The sequence below is a fragment of the Equus quagga genome, chromosome 6 (genome assembly GCF_021613505.1).
Source record: "Equus quagga isolate Etosha38 chromosome 6, UCLA_HA_Equagga_1.0, whole genome shotgun sequence".
Lineage (NCBI taxonomy): Eukaryota > Metazoa > Chordata > Mammalia > Perissodactyla > Equidae > Equus > Equus quagga.
Genome location: NC_060272.1, coordinates 58,238,271 through 58,253,324, shown reverse-complemented (window position 1 = coordinate 58,253,324; position 15,054 = coordinate 58,238,271). Strand labels below are relative to the sequence as shown.

General features: G+C 39.9%; 1 protein-coding gene across 1 annotated transcript in view; it reads right to left on the bottom strand.

Annotated features, from left to right (window-relative positions):
• LRCH1 (leucine rich repeats and calponin homology domain containing 1) overlaps positions 1-15,054 on the bottom strand; it is a 191,563-nt gene that overhangs the window by 147,543 nt on the left and 28,966 nt on the right. The gene's annotated exons all lie outside the window — the stretch shown is intronic.

Here is a 15,054-nt window from a genome sequence, read left to right as displayed (position 1 = left end):
GGGGGGAAGGAGGAGAAGTTCCCTCATCCTCAGCCCACAGCCCATATGGACTACGGAATCTCTCAACAGAAAATATTCCACAATTTTTGTACCTCTGCTCCTGCAGGACACAAGTATGTTTTCCAAGTGGATATGAATGGATAAAAGGCACAAGACTGCAGTAAAATAAATACATAAAGTAGCATGGAAAGAAACATTATTGTTCAAGAGTCAGGAAGCTTTTGGAGCCCAGCCCAGGAAAACACTCTGGAACCGAAGGTCTGTCCTTCCAGGTCTTGGTCTATTTGTTTATAAAGGACTCAGACAGATCATTCCAGACACGTGTGTTTTTATGTCAATCCAACTTTCCTTAGAGAAAAACTGTTTTAAACTCAGGATAGTTAAGATCTGGGAGGGGTAGGTGAAGATTACTATTTCAATATACGTCTCCATGCTGCTGTGTGCTAAAAAGCAGAGGCCTCCTGGATTGCCTCTGCTAAGGGAGAAGTTAATGGGTTGGTTTCTTGAGGAAAAAGCACTATGATGCAATTGCCTGAAACTTAGCTCAACATTTCTCTCACTCATCTGAGTTTTTACTCATCGCATCTCAGCCAATATCCAATATGGCTTAAACCATTCTCAGATGCACCTTTTCCTCTCATCAAAGCATGAGGATTAAGAGTTTGCCTCTTGATAATGTGATAATGGTCAGTGCATTGTCTGGTTCCTGAGAACAAGGGTTGAAAACTCTGTGGATAGTGCTGTGATGAGATAAAGGACCTAAAAGTACTTAGGCTCTAACATCTAGCTCAAAGTGCTTCACAAATTCCCATCAGATTTTTCTAGTATATCTCAGTCCTTGGGTCATAAAAAAAAAAAAGAGAGGAAGAGACAAACCTGTAGGAAGTCACAGACTGAAAGCAGAACAAGACCAGCAAAGTTCTGCCTGCTCTGTTCCAGCTGTAATTCATGCTTGCGCAGTACCATGGGGAAGAAAAGGCAGACAATGAAAATTAAAATAGCACTATTGCTAAGTAAACGTCCCCTGGAGACTGGCCACTGTGTTCCTTCAGAATTAAGCTATCCCGTTACCTCGAGCCATCACCCTCATCCTATTCTGAGTGACACAGGCGAAGGCACAGGGCTGTAGACTCAGAGTGAGGCCCCCACACTGCAGCAACCTCTGGCAGCCACAAGAACCCACCTGAGTTTCGGGGACCTCTCCTCTAGCCACACTCAGGACCCTCCTCACCACGCCCTACTCCAGTTACAATTGCCAGATAAAATAAGGGATGCCCAGTTAGATTTGAATTTCAGATAAGCAACCAACATTTTTTTTTAGTATAAATATGTCCCAAATACGGCATGAGACAACTTAGACCAAGAAATTTTTCCTTGCTTATCTGAAATTCAAATTTAACTCTTGCATTGGACACACTTACACTTTAAAAAATCATTGTTCATATGAAATTCAAATGCAATTGGGTGTCCTGTACTTTTACTTGCTAAATCTGGCAACCTCTCCCCCAGTTCTTTCCATACTCCTCCATGGTCTTCTACAATACAAGAAGGAAAGTCAACTGCAGCCAGCAAAATAAATGGGGGAGGGAGGGCAATCAACAGGCTGACTTTAAAAGGAAAGTTCAACAACAGGAAGGACAAATGATTTTAGATACCATCACTGTACCCCCAAAAATCTGCACATCATTCAAATTAAAGGGTTTATTATCATTCTTTGAAACAAACAAAGGCATTGGGGTCTGTAGAATATAATGCCTTCTCATAATACTTTGAATATTAAATCACATGATTAAAAAGTTGAAGGTAGAGTAAAAAGTGTTTTTAAATGCTTTCAATTCACCAATACTTAGAAAGTTTTCTAAGACAACTGGCTAAGTCGTCTATATAATTTTTTAACTTATTGATGGCATTCAGTGTTAGCATCCACTATTTTCCACTTAATTTACTTGCTTCCTCCCTACGTTCTCTTCTGTTAGACACAGAACACCTCTGCGGACACCAGCCTTGGACACAACCCATGTTGGTTATGTAAGGAGGGCGGCTGACGGCAAGAGAATGGGGCTGACGCTGACGGAAGGTTTCAGGGAAGACTTTAGGCAGGTCAGGAGGAAGCTGGATGGCTTCCCGGCACCTCAGATCTCCACAGTGCGGCTTTGTTATTCCCTGAGAGATCAGACGCACCCTGCTCAAAACACAATGCCACGCCAAAAAGAAGTCATCTGGAGACTGTCCATATCTCTGTTTGAGGCATATAACAAAGCACAAGGAGCCTTCTCCTTCCTAATCAGGGAAACTGCAAGAGGTACGAAGTTATTTAACAGATGGAGCCACAGAACGCAGACATTTTATTATAAAAGTTTAGCCATTTATTCAGCAAGAAACGAATTTATTTAAATGTACTTCCCTACTATTATTTTTTTAAGTATTGAGCAATGGCCAACCATAACCAACTCTCTGACCCTACAGGATTTTAGCCTGGTGTAGAGAGAAGTGTGTTGAAGGATCAAAAGTAATGCCCTTTGATTAAGAAATCATAATTACGCTGAGCACTTCCTGGGTGCCAGCCGTAGTGCTAAGAGATTTGCATAAACTTCTCTCACTCAATCTTCACCACACCCCTATGAGTTTTTTTTTAAAAAGGATTCTTATTTCTATTTAATCTCACAAGAAGACTAAGTCTGCAAGGAGTTCAGTAGCTTGTCTAACTACAGACACAGTAAAATGCAGGGGAATAATTCAGACTAAGCCCAAACCCATGCTCTTGACCCTGAGTGGAGACCCTATCCCAGAGTAAATGACACGTGTTCTGAGTGGTAATCGTCACTCTACCATCGACACAGTAAACGGAGGAAACGCACTTAAACTGCCCTGGCTCTCAGTTATACAATGAAGCTAGATCATCTCCAAAGCACTTGCCATGTCCAAAAATCCAGGCTCTATCCAATTTGAACCAAAATTCCTCAAGGTCAGCTGTACATAGTCACATTTCATCTTCTTGACACGTCTGAGGCATGGAGAGGTTACGTGGCTTCCTCAAGCCTACATAACTAGAATGGAAAGAGATGAGATTTAAATTCTTATCTTGTGAATCCACATCCAGGCCAGTCACCTTTAAACCATAGCTGAACCTGTAAGTCTCTAATTTATATGACAGTGTTGCAAGTGGGTAGACATAAAAACATCCAGGTGATAAACTCAACTACAACACGCCATCTATTAATCCTTAGGTTTATGAAACAGACTCTTTCCTCCCAAGAAAAAAAAAAAGGAGCTGAATACACAGACTCAGTAGTTGGATTTCAAGAGTTGGGCGGCAGCACTGATGCCATGATGCACACCTAGCCTATGTTCCTAACTCCCAGGCACTGGGGACCTTTTGCGGAGACCTGCCACTCCACGGCCCACCCACAAAAAGCAGCTTGGTCCTACTGGGTCTCCACAGAGTAAAAGGAAAATCAACAAGGCTGGGCTTGACAGGCATTGGGTAGCGGGCCAGCTAAACAGTGCTATGGAAATCCAATTACACTTATTAACCTAAGATTTAATTTATTTAAGGTTCTGTGATGCTTCCGATGGAGGCAAGCTCCATCTGGACTCAAAAGGATTGGATAAGAAAATTCAGATTGCAAGAGGATGTGAGATTAACCTTAGGGGACAAGTCATTTAACCTTTTAAAAGCCTCTATTTACTTGAGATCTATGAGATAATTACTAATCATTCTCCTCTAGTCACCAAGATATTTTTAAGAATTTTGTAATCTTCCTTTTCCTTAATTTAAAGAGTCTTTACCCGCAATGTGCCTCAAACACAAGCTTTTTCCTACAGGCAGTCTCCACCTCCCAAGCGAGGCACCCCTCAGGCCATTCCGCACAGCCTGGCTGTCTCTTGCTGGATATAATTCTCTGTTTTCTGCAGGGCGGAAGAACAAGCAGTGGAGGAAAGAAGAGAGAGAATGAGGAGACTCTACCAGACCTGAGGCTGATGCATTTTCTCCACACGAGGCATTGTCGAGCTAAGGGCTGTTTGAGGAACAGAAGGAGAAACGAGACACACTCAAAGCATCCACAAGGTAGGTGACAGTGTGCTGTTCCCAGTGGGCATGAACCTATGCTTTTAAGGGCTAGGGTGGCTGACATGTGATTTCCGTCCTGCTGAGCCGTCTTTTGTGAACGCTCTCCCCACCCCCAAGTATAAAGCTGTTTCTATGGAATATTCAGTCTGCAAGGCAGGTCCCACCTCCCAAGCAGCAGCCGCCTGTACAGGTAAAACTGAATGTATAACCTGAGCTAGCGTGAGTTTTACAATCAAATTGCTTTAAAATGCTGACAGAAGGCCAAGGCAATAGGTGATCAGTCATAAGCAGAAAGGTTGACTGTTGCTATAGAAGATGAATGACAAAGTTCTACGACGCCAGTACTCAGCGTTTGCCAAACTCTATGACAAAATAATTCAATATTGGACAAGCATTTTATGTAAAGAAAATAGAAACACATATCCTTAGAAAGAACTGTACGCATTGCAGCAAATACCTTAGGTACAGTTGTGTGAGTATGTGTGTGGGTGAAACTGGTCAAAATGTAAAATGTATTTCTTACTGGGAGTCGTGATTTTAAAAGCTTGGAAAATGCTGTCTTAGGCTCAGTAGAAAACCCAATTTTGGGTAATAACAGCAAAACGGACCCAAGGAAAGGCTAACAAAAATGAATAAAAATAAATACTTCCTTGGAAGGGCTGACCATATGGTTCACAGTCTTGACCCCCAACTCTCTGTTATTCTTGGCTTAAAGGAATCTAACTGTAGAGAAAACGACACAAAACACCTAAGAGATTTCCAATGCAGGTGTTTAGAAGGCACATGCCAAAAAAACAAATAACATCAGGTTTTGAAAGACAGGAAGCCACATTTCCAAACCATAAAGACATTACTAGAATTAAAATGTTTATGTTTCTAGGGTTAAAAGCCTGGACAATGTGTATGGCAAAGCCTGAAGGTGGCCCCTGGGACACCACAGAGGCAAAATGTCACACAGGAAATGCCCTTGTGTGGGAAAACAGGACAAGGTCATTTTCTTTTAAAGGACTAACACATTTAATATAACTAACACATTTAACATGGAGTAACATTTACTCAAATTTTCTTTTAAATCTACTAAATGTTTACCTTGGGATATTTAAAGTGGATATTTCCATGTTTTTGAAATAGCTAAAGAATTAACAAAGGGGGGCTAATACATTTCCCCTAAATCTTTGTCACCCCAATCTGTATCTCCATGACAAAGAACAGATTAACAGGCTTCAGGGTCACTGGTTCATTTACGTAACAAAAATTAATTGAGCATCTACTAGGCAGCAGCCACAGTCCTAAGGTTATGGAAGGTAAACTGGTTCTACCTGGTTTACTTTTAACCTACAGAGGGGAAAAGCTTCATGACATTGGATTTCACAATAATTTCTTGGATAAGAGACGTAAAGCACAGGAAACAAATGAAAAAAATAGATAAACTGTACTTCGTCAATGCTAAAAACTTTTGTGCGTCAAAGGATATTATCAACAGAATGAAAAGGCAACCTATGGTATAGGAGAAGATATCTGAAAACCATGTATCTGATAAGGAGTTATTATCCAGAACATAAACAGAAATTACAACTCAACAACAACAACAAACCCACCCAATTAAGAAACGGGCAAAGAAGTTAAATAGACATTTCTCCAAAGAAGATACACAAATGGTCAACAAGCACATGAACAGATGTTCAACATCATGACTTATTAGGGAAATGCAAATCAAAACTACAGTGAGATATCACCTCATACCCATTAGGATGGCTATTATTTTTTAAAAACCCAGAAAATAACAAGTGTTGGCAAGGATGTGGAGAAATTGGAACCCTTGTACACTATTGGTGGAAATGCAAAATTGTGCAGCCACTATGGAAAACAGTATGGTGGTTCCTCAAAAGTTAAAAATACAATTACCATATGATCCAGCAGTTCTACGTCTGGGTATATACCCAAAGAATTGAAAGCAGGAACTCAAACAGATATTTGTACACCCATGTTCACAGCTGCATTATTCACAAGAGCCAAAAGGTGGAAGCAACACAAGTGTCGACCGACGGAGAAATTAATAAACAAAATGTAGTATATACATCCAATAGAATATTATTCCGTCTTAGAAAGGAAGGAAATTCTGACACATGCTACAACTTGGCTGAACCCTGCAGACATTACACTAACTGAAATGAGCCAGACACAAAAAGACAAATACTGTATGAGTCCACTTTTACGAGATATCTAGAGTCATCAAATTTATGGAGACAGAAAGTAGAATGGCGGTTTCAGGGATCTTGGTGTGGTGGGGGAGGCAAGGAGAATGGCGAGTTAGTGTTTAATGGGTACGAGTTTCAGTTTTGCAAGATGAAAAGAGCTGTGGAGATTGTTTTCACAACAAGACAAATGTACTTAACCCTACTGAAGTGTACACTTCAAAATGGTTAAGGTGGGAAATGTTATGAGTATTTGACCACAAGTAAAAAAATATATATCAGCCAGTATTAAGCTCTGGGGTTTTATACACCACAGTGTTACCAGCAGTTCTGGAAGCAGAGAACAACTTTTCAAGGGCTCTGTAGAAGCTGGACCCCAGCCTCTGCAGCAGCACACATTTCCCTTCCAGAAAGCCATCCCGGAAGTTCTGACACTTTAATTCATTGTCTAACCAAATAGCCTCACAAAACCATTTCCTCCAAACACAGAACAGGGCGGTTTTGTTTGTCTCCTTGTTTTGTTCAGAGGTGGGGAGGTGGAAGGTGTGAAACTACAAAAGAAAAGGTCATAGAGGGCTTAGAAAGGGAGACCACTTTTTCCCTTGGATTTTTTGAACCTGGACTTTTTCTTGTGCCTGGAGAATTTCATCCTCAAATTGGATTTTTTTCTGGAGCCTGTAGAATTTCATCCATTCCTATGCCAGAGCTTCTATAAATTGGCGACGATCTCCTCCCCCAGACAGGCAAGTTCCTGTGTTGCCTATTTTTATACTGATTGTATACTGACCTGGGGCAACCCGCTCAAGAGGAAACCACCCCAGGGCTGCTCAAGAGAGGCCATTTTTACACATAAAGAAACATGGTGTTTCTGGAACATGTGGAGAACAGAGTACACCACACCCTGATTTACTTTGAAAGTGCCTCAGAAACTGTGAGGTTTGTTTATTTATTAAAGTTGATGTCATCAAGAAGTTTATTATTTGGAAAGTGCCAAACTTTAAAAACGATGTGATAGTTTCTCATGCTATCATGTGAAAGTGCCTTTGAAATTAAATCCACACAAAAAATGCACACGTTCCACAGAATTTTCAAGCTTTCTAGCCTAAACGCACAAATAAACTTCACTCTTTTCTTAAGGGAAAGTGATGGAAACAATTTTGTTAAATTACTGAATTTAAGAGGTGTAGGAAACTGACGTTGAAATTCTGTTGTCATTTTACTAGGGCTGTGGTTCCACAGAAGCACACCAACATATACCCACACTTGCGGTGACAGATCAAGTAGAACATGGCATCAAGAACCTCCCAAAAGTTCCCGAACATTTGGTTCTGTTGGTGAGGTAATATGGTTTATGATCTAACTATGCTGTTACAAGTTCTGGAGGAAACAGGTGGGATGGAAGGAAAAGAGCTCCCACATAGGGCTGATCCTCATTATTTGTGGTAGTTCTGTTCCATAAAAGTCACCTCCAACACAATTAGCAAATACCGGACCACTATTAGTGGAGGAAAAACACAGCGTCGGTTCCCACATACCTCTGGTCACAACATTTTCATCCATCGACGAATACATAACCTTAGTTCATGTGTTTCTGTTTAAAAAACACCTTATCTGATGTAAGTTGTTGATTCATTAACACTGCACTCAACGACCAACAGCACTAGAACTCAGGCCTGAACCAAGCTTGCCTAAACCAGGCATTTTCTCCCTAAGGCCCATCACAGCCTTCTTGCACTTAGGAACACGAGACAGCACTTCAGCGCTAGGCTTGGGGGCGTTTTAAACAGTGAAAGCAGCAGCCAAAAGCAGAGAAATGCAGAAAGTGTGTGACGGCTGCAAAAAAGGATGTGTTTACAGTAAGGGAGCTGAAACTAGGAGGCAGGGCATCGCCCTGTTCGACCTCAGCCTCCAGCGATTCAAATTTTTCGCTGCTCTACACATGTCCACACATGACCACGCTAGCACTTGGAGTATTGACTTGAGAGTTACAAATCAATTTCAGCAAGTAGTGAATTCACAGATAGAGAATCTGAAAATAATGAGGACCAACTGTATTAGGCAACTTGAGAATTTTCCCAGATTTAAGCTTATAATATAATAAACATGAAGTCTATTCAAACCTATTAGTGGTGACCCTTTTAAAAGCCATGTGAAAATTTAAGTGTTCTGAGCTGCATATACTGCGCACAGTGACTGTCCGCTGGAGGCAGTGGAAATGCTCCCCTCGCTCCCCCCAGTTCAGCAGGCTTTTTTCTGGACAAATTGCTAATCACTAAAGACCCAGCAGTCAACTCCGGCATCTACTGCCACAAGGCTGCATCACTTCCATCCAATCACCAGCCGCCTGTCTACCCACCACGGGATTTCCCACCGTCTCCAGAAGGCACTTCCTCAAAATCCTTCCCTTTGTCTATTCATGCTTTTAAAGTCTCATCTGAATGTAATTTCAAGTTAGAACTCACTGGCATTCTTTCACACTCTAACAAAGATATCTCTGTTTTGCTGAATATTTCATTTCCATATATGTGCTGAAGATAAAATCCAAGATTAAAAAATGCCAACTTTTTCCTGTTTACTATTCATGGCAACACCAAGTGTCTCACACTATAAAAATGGAAACATATGACAGACATAATGCAACTAAAACAGGATCCTTGCGAAATAACAAATGATTTTTTTATCTCTCTGGAAAAAGTAAAGACTGATTTATTGTCATTCTATCAGATTGCACCAAATCATGCTGCTTCCTTGAGGCAACAAATATTTACCGGCACAGGTGCCCTGGGAGTTTATTTGGATCATGACATTTCTTCAAAGTTGCACGGAAAGTTCAAAATCCATCAGCCCACACTCTCGTGGAATGAAACAGATAAGCACTCAAGACGTGCTTCCAGCGAAGGAACCAAGTTTGATTGCATCTCTTCTCCTTCCCCCATCACAGCCATTCAGTTCTCAGCTCCACCTTCTTTCCAGTCAGATACTAAAATAGGAAGCGCCACTCTCTAAAACTTCTGCTTTTCAGAAGTCTCAAAACTGGTTACTTTTTTAATGCCTTTTTGACATGACAACTAAAAAAGCTTCTGAGCATTAAAGTTATGATTTACTACGTTTAATTTTTAAAGATATGTTTGCCATTCTTAATTACTTTCTCACCTCTAATATCCCTTTCCCACATACAATATTCAAAGAAAAAGTGTTGGGCCGTGCATTGGATTTCACATGGCCCATTTTGCTCTGTGTCCATCACCAGCGTAATTCTGTGTCTGGGCCAACCAGTGTGTGCCTTGGGCCTTTCCTGTTCTTTCTGTTTCCTTGAGTCAATTCCTGTCAGGTGCAAATGCTCCAGAAATGTAGAATTATGACATAGGAACTCACCCTGAGTCATAGTTGGAACCCATCTTCTCTTCTGAGTTCAGAACTAAAAACAAATGAAATCTAAAATTACACTTAAAACAAAAAGGTAGGTGGAAGTTGAAAGTGCAGACATGGCCTGAGCTCCAGCTAGATATGTTTAGGCAAAACAGATGTTAGTAATTGACCTAGGGGAGCTACACAGGTTGGTCTACATCCATCGCGAGTCTTAAGTGCCAATGCTGATACGGATATATACCGGCGTGGCTCTCCCACCCATTCTGTGTGTGCAGGATGGAGAGATACAACCTGGAGAAGAACCCAAAAATGTTATGGAGATGCAAGGCAGGTCTGTCACGTGAGTGGCGAGAAAGTAAGAGTGTTACATGATTAGGGCAGCTTTACAGGCAGCACAAGCAGGAAAGTTATGGTTTCTTCTAACAGCTGCCACCAAGCCTATTCATCCTCTGAGTTCCCCAGAGAAAGAAAATGTGTACCCCACTGTTCCGTTCATTCCAGGCTGCCATGAAGGAATATGGTTCTTGATGGAGTCTGGGGAGATGAAAGAACAAAACTATAAGACCAGGAGTGGTATAAAATGAAACCTCCAGTGACCAGGAGAAAACGTGAACCCAGGAATGATCTTCATGAAGATGATAATCAAATAAAGACGGCAAACTCCGAATAGATAGGAGAAGACCCAGAGCCTGAAAACTTAGAGGCAGCAGTAATACTGAAAACAGTGTGAATGTGACTTCGATAAAATCTACCGGGGAGACTTTCTTTATAGATCTAGACTGGATAGCCATGTAAACTCGAGTCAATCAGGTTTTCCTAAATTACACTCTTGTTATGTGACCTGGGCACGCTCTTCACATTTCGGAGCTAGGTATGTTTTATTTTTAGAAGGCACCATCTCGAAGGTAAGACTATCTTTTTCATATTTGGCAGCCACGTAATTTGGTGAATTTATTCATCAAGGCTAAAGGAAACAGTCACTTATGAAGTCATGTGGACTAATTTAGTCAACATAAGGAACTTTAAACACTGAATTCCACTGTAAAACTCAGCTCGAAATCATCTCTCCCTCCACCAAACTCCCAAGGCACCTGGTGCCGATCTATCCTAGGGCCCTACACATTGTCTTCCTCAAGGAGTCAGGATGACAGTGGCGTTAAGTCAAAAGGTTTTTACTTCTCCAGGGAGATGAAAATTCATTTATTATTCTATAAGAATCCCTTCACTAAATTTTTCCTTGGGTCAGTAGCACTCATCAGAAAACAAGTGTCCCACATCTGTCCCATAGTGACTTTCTTAAAAACCTCATCAGCAAATAATATTTTTTGAACAATTCTCTATTACCTTGGAAATGTACTACAGTCTATGCTTATTTTGCTTAATTGTTAAGTACGCATTTTCTACTTTTTTTTTTCCCTGAAATTAAGGAAGGGTCCGGTACCAAACAGTGAGACTATAAATAAGAAAGGAAAACACAAGGATTGTCTTGTCAGACTGCCTGGGTTTCAATCCCATCTCTGCCACGTACTGGCTGTGCGATCTTGGCCAAGTTACTTAAGCTCTCTGTGCCTCAGTGAGAATAATAATAGTCATGACTCATGGGATTACTGTGAGAATTAAATGGATCAACCAAATATGTAGTAAAGCAGTTAAAACTGCTCTTGCCACATAGTAAATGCTGTTTGAGGGTTAGCTCTTATTTTATTCTATTACTATTATTATTATTATTTGCATAACTATATCATTCCAAATCCTGTATCATTTGAAGCTGTAACATTTAATCCATAATGATACCTTTAAATTTTACCATATCAAATTGAAATTAGGTTTATATAGGAAATGATGCCTGATAAAAATATCTAACAAAAAATGCACTGTTTTTTCTCTATCGTTATTTTGCGGGCCACAGGAATCAAAGTTACTACAGTGAACAAACATAAAATCAGACTAAGCACAGAAAGTACTGCTGGCTAGGAAGTTTCGCCTATTCTGATGGTTTTAAAACAAGATTCTATTGTTGGTTCAAACACCTCATGAGACTAGGGAAGCCTTGAAAACCAGGGACATTGTCCACCAGGTTCCATCACAAGGTTCAAGAAGGACTCCATGGCAAAAATACTTAAGCTGCAAACTGAGGCTTTCTCATTTCTCAAACTGTAAATATCATTTTCCTTGATATTAATCTAATGAACTGAATTAAAAGTAAAACCATTCTTAGAGAAAGAAGTGTGTGGTAAGGCTCCAGTCCCCTGTTCTCCTTCATTTGTTCAAAACACCATTATTGCTTTCAAATTCTCACGAGGGAACAGGGGTTAATATCTTACTTGTCTAAAGGCAAGGGGCTTGGTCAGCCAGCTTTCTGTGGCCCTTCGAGGTCTCAGAACTCTAATTTAATTAGGTTTGCTAGACTGAGAGCTCTCCACAATCCTGACTCTTGTCTTAATTGCCTTCAGGACCCTGGTGGCTAGCCTGGAGCTCTGGTTGAATAAATGATACTTAAAAGTGAATGCTGAAAGTCACCTTTCTTGCTTATCAAGTGCACATTCAGAAAACATTTCTTTTTCTTCAAATATGATCAAAGTCTCCATTCCATTGTGCCTTTTCAGAAGCAAGTCATAATGAAATCATAATAATCCTACTGGAATCATTTCCATTCCAACAAATTTGATATTAACGAAGATTTATTCTTACAATTGAGGAAAGGAACTAATTCATTATGAAAATGAATAACACACATACATGCTTATCAACGACCCGTAAAATAAATATTTTCATATGAAAGCTGTGTTTTTATATTCCAAAATTATTTCCAGTCTTTGGCATGGAACCACAGTGATTCAGTATCTTTGCCATTTATAGCAAAGTTTAGGCTAAGTTGCAGGGCACATACAAAAAAGTATACTTGCTTGACATTTTAAGGCCATAGAGCCAATCAAAATGTCCGTGCAAGAAGGGACTTTCGTCTCACTGAGAAATCAAGCCCTGTGAAAGTGAAAGACAGTCCACGTGTGCCGGCAGAGCACTTAGAGAAAAAATGCCATAGGCAACAGAAAATTATGTTCAGAGAAGACACACATCAACTCCTCAAAACCAGGACATCCACTGGTATACACACCTACCTTCTCACTTCACTTCGGAGTACCTGAAGCCTAGATATGACTGAAAATAGCTAACTAAGGACAAGAGAGGGTGAATCCATCCAGCATTTGAGAAAATATCTACATACCAAGCAGAGACAATTCAGTCGTGGATCCAGAAAACTGCTTTCCCCATCCAATTTAAGAAGAAAGTTTTAAACGGAAATAAATTATCCCATGGCAACACTGAATTATGTTGGGCTTCAAGAAATTTTGGAAAAATCAACACTGTCCCTGCTGTCAGGATCTTAAGGGCTGATGGGCAAGACAGGAAAGTACAAATGACAGTTGCTACATTGTGTGAAAACGATGCTTCAGTGACACACACTTATGGCGCCATGCAAGCCCAAAGGAGAGGAGACAGGAAGGGACGGGGAGGCGTGGTCAACTTTTCCTTCAAGTCTTAAAATAAGCAAGAGACGCTAATCAGAAGCTTACGAATATTGCCTTCCTATAAAGTAATTATCCTTCTCTGCTTTACTCAGTATCACAGAGGCCCGTGTTTTAAGGAAACTTGCTCTGAAAAGACAACATTTACTTTTCTTAATCTCCTCCACCCTATCTCCCAAAACAGTAAAAGAAATAACAACCTCCAAACTTTTGGTGTAACCTTCAGTTGATAGGAAATACAGCGGCGAGAGGAAACAGAATGGCCCCAAGAGAAACAATCCATCAGACACATCCTTAATGTGAGACATTCTCCAAGGCAGGTGGGCTGGTCTCTTTCAAAAGTCAATGTCATAGAAAAAGTGTGAGAGGGCTATTCTAGACTCTATAGTAAAAGTAAGAGACTCGAGACTTTATGCAATAACATTATTGCAATGCATGAACACTGACTGGATCTTAGCCCAGGGGAAAACATAAACAGTCATAAAAGAGATTTTGGAGAAAATTGGGGAAATCTGAATATGGACTGAATATTAGATGTCATGAAAAAATTACTGTTAATTTTCATATTTTGAAATGTTAATGTGATTTTGTATTAGAATGCCCTTACTTTTGGGAGATAGATGTTTAAGAAAGTAGGGGTGAGCATCGTGATGTTTGTTTACCCCAATTTACCTCAAATTGTTCAGCAAAAAATATACATGTGGGGGCTGGCCCAGTGGCCTAGTGGTTAAGTTTAATGCACTCTGCTTCAGCAGCCCAGGGTCAGTTCCCAGGCACGAGACCTAAACCATTCATCAGAGGCCATGCTGTGGGGGTGACCCACATACAAAATAGAGGAAGACTGGCACAGATGTTAGCTCAGGGTGACTCTTCCTCAGCAAAATAACATATATACATATATGCATACATGTAACCAACCTCACACACACATATAAAGAAAATGCAGCACAATGTTAACAATTAATGAATCTAGGTGTAGATATATGGATGTTCAAAGTGCTGTTCTTTCAATTTCTCTATGTTCGAAATTTTTGTTACAGTAAAAAGCTGGGCAGAGAAGAAGAAATATTCCTAAGACCTTAAACATGTAGAAAAAAAGCAAATATATCTATAAGGAAATTTGCAAGAGTGAACAAGGAAACTTATGTATTATTTATCACGTAACTAGCAGGGACATTTTATCAGACTAATAAGTTACTTATTTATCTCTGAAAGTTGCTACCACTTTCAGTATCTGATTTGTAAGGGTTTTCTACTATAATCTATCTCAGATTTCCTATGTAAATAGCAAACATTTTATGACTTCAGGTGGTAGCAAGACTGTATGGTTCTGGTTTTCATGCTTTCATGCACAGCATGTTGTAGATATAAAATACTCCAAGATAAGCGAGTCAGGAAAGATCAAATAACTTGGCATTTACAATTCTATTGGAGATTGACTGAATTTACCCATAAGGGAGAAATATAGCCTCAACTTTGTATATTGTTTTGATTTTCTCATATTAAATTAAGTTTAAACATCCCCATAATGCTAATAATCATAGCCCCATCATCCCTTAACCACTCTATGGTACTAAAAGTGAAATGGAAACACTATGATTAATTTCAGCAACTGAGAGGGGGAAGCGAAGAGATTATTAATTTTATGCACTGTGTCTAATGATGTAAGTGATATATGTATTTTCACAGTTTCTCATAGCTCTCTAACCTATGCTAAGATTATAATTTCAAGTCTATATTATCACAGATGTTAACAATAAGGAGATTTATTTCAACTTTTCACCAATGAAACCAGTGGCATTTAATGAAATTCATCTCCAAAAGTTTGTTATAAAAACTACAGTAATAACAATAAGTTATTCTGAAATTTGTTGCTAATTCCTAAGTAATC